At 51.1% G+C, this 2,128-nt stretch overlaps 1 non-coding gene across 1 annotated transcript; it reads right to left on the bottom strand.

Annotated features, from left to right (window-relative positions):
• Positions 1 to 1,093: 1,093 nt before the first annotated feature.
• On the bottom strand, positions 1,094 to 1,200 carry LOC125927783 (U6 spliceosomal RNA). Its single transcript, XR_007459459.1, has one exon. It is a non-coding gene; the product is annotated as a U6 spliceosomal RNA (small nuclear RNA).
• Positions 1,201 to 2,128: the final 928 nt, after the last annotated feature.

Here is a 2,128-nt window from a genome sequence, read left to right as displayed (position 1 = left end):
AATGATCGATTATCCATAAGTTTTTGGAAAGTCAGGACTTTGGAACACATGGATAATTTAGCTAAAAAGACACTACTCATCCATTTCCTTTCCCATCTCATCCTGTCCCATCTTGTCCCTCCCATGTATGAAGGGACATCTGCCATGTGAGGGGACCCTGGAGACCGGTCCCTTCAGCACAGCCAGCTGGCATAGGCTCTTGTCATAAGAACCTCAGAACGAGGAGATCTTGGACCTAAAAACATGGATGGGCTAAGAGGCTCCGATGATGGAAACAACTTAGACAGTCCTGTTTCTAGAAGGAATAGAAGATGCAATTTTCGGTCTCTCTGGCCTGAGCCAGGACTGTTTAGGTAAACTGCTCTCCCTTGCTTTTCGGGCTGCGGGGTCAGTCCTACCAGTTCAGTGGTGGCCACCTGGGACGCATGACTCTTTCGCCAACCTTAAGTTGGGCTGTCTCCATCCAGTGTGTTTTGATGTTGGCCTCCCAGCCACTTTGACAGGCAGTCAACAGAGCCACCAAGAAGGGGCACAGGTCCCGTAGCCAAGCGGTCTGGTTAAAATCCGCATGCTGCCTTCCAGCTCTGTGACCTGGGAAGGCTTCTTAACAGCTCTGTGCCTCTGCTCCTCGACCTGAGCGGCGGGGCTGAGAACAGCAGCTGTCTCTTGGGGTTGCTGTGGTGACAGAGGGGCTGTGTGTGTGTGTGTGTGTGTGAGATGGACTGAGGCTAGCACCTGATTCTTGGGGAGCGCAAACAGTTGTTAACCCTTACTACCAACACCAGCAGTCTATTTTTTAAAAATTTTACTTAATTTATTGTTTTTATTTTTTTATTTTTTTATTTTTTTCAATATATGAAGTTTATTGTCAAATTGGTTTCCCTTAATTTATTGTTTTAATTTACATCCAAGTTAGTTAGCATATAGTGCAGCAACGATTTCAGGAGTAGATTCCTTAATGCCCCTTATCCATTCAGCCCCTCCCCCCCTTCCCCCCCCCCCCCCCCCCCCGCCAGCAACCTTCTGTTTGTTCTCCATATTTAAGAGTCTCTTATGTTTTCGTCCCCTTCCCTGTTTTTATATTAGTGTTGCTTAAAAACCTGGAAGCTTCACGAATTTGTGTGTCACCCTTGTGCAGGGGCCACGCGAATCTTCTCCGTGTTGTTCCAATTTTAGTATATGTGCTGTCGAAGCGAGCACACCAGCCACCTCTTCTTATAAAAGGGGGGATCTGGCATTCAGGATGGGATGCCCCAGGGCGTGGGCTCTGGGGGAGCTTTTGGACTCGGAGTGAGGGGTCAAAGGCCGACTGCCTGAGGACAGGTGCAGCCCACTCTGGCAGTGCACCTTCTAGAAGACATAGCAGAAAGAGCAGAAGTGAGATTGGTGGCTCTCTAAGTCTGAACCACTGTCCTGACTGCCCGCCACCCCCCTCCCCCCCAGCCATTGGCCAGCTGTGGCCTCTCATCGCTGGGCTGGGTCCCTGTCTTACACTCAGGTCTAGAGTAGGACCTGGCTGGGCAGGTGCTGCATGATTTTGCAGCCCTAATGGGCCCAGCGGTTGCCGTCCAGGCAGCCCTCCCCTCTCTCCCTCCTTCCCTCCTTCTCTGCGTGTGCTCCCACAGAAGAGTCCGAGCTGGGAGGTCTAATACTGCCTGGTTAATGGCTTATAGATCGTTGGCGCATCAGGGCCGATGGAAGTGCCTGTTAAGCTTGGCATTGAGGGCCTGAGTCAAATGGCCCGAGACAGATTTATGGCTATCTTCCAGGCCACGCTGGGAAAGTGCTCCCCGACAGGACTCTAGACTCCCACGCACCGGGAAAACCCGGGACAATGGAGGGAGCCTTCCAGGGAGGGTACCCCCCAGTGCTGCTGCGGAGGCCCACGGCCTCGCCTGGGGTGTCGGCACCCCTCAGGACTCAGGATGGAATTGCCTGAGGAGGAACTGAGGTCTCAGCAAAGGACAGAGGTCCTTGTTCGCCCAGAAACAAGTCCAGGAAGACTGACTAATTAGCACTAATTTGGAAAAAGGCCAGACTGATCTAGTAACGAATAATAAATTCTGAATTATGTTTTAAAACAGGGTTTTACCACTCTGAATAAGCTGCAACAGACCCCTGTAGAAAA

Source organism: Panthera uncia, chromosome E1 (genome assembly GCF_023721935.1).
Source record: "Panthera uncia isolate 11264 chromosome E1, Puncia_PCG_1.0, whole genome shotgun sequence".
Classification (NCBI taxonomy): Eukaryota; Metazoa; Chordata; class Mammalia; order Carnivora; family Felidae; genus Panthera; species Panthera uncia.
Note: the sequence above shows the minus strand (reverse complement) of the source record. Positions and strands in the feature narration are given on the sequence as shown.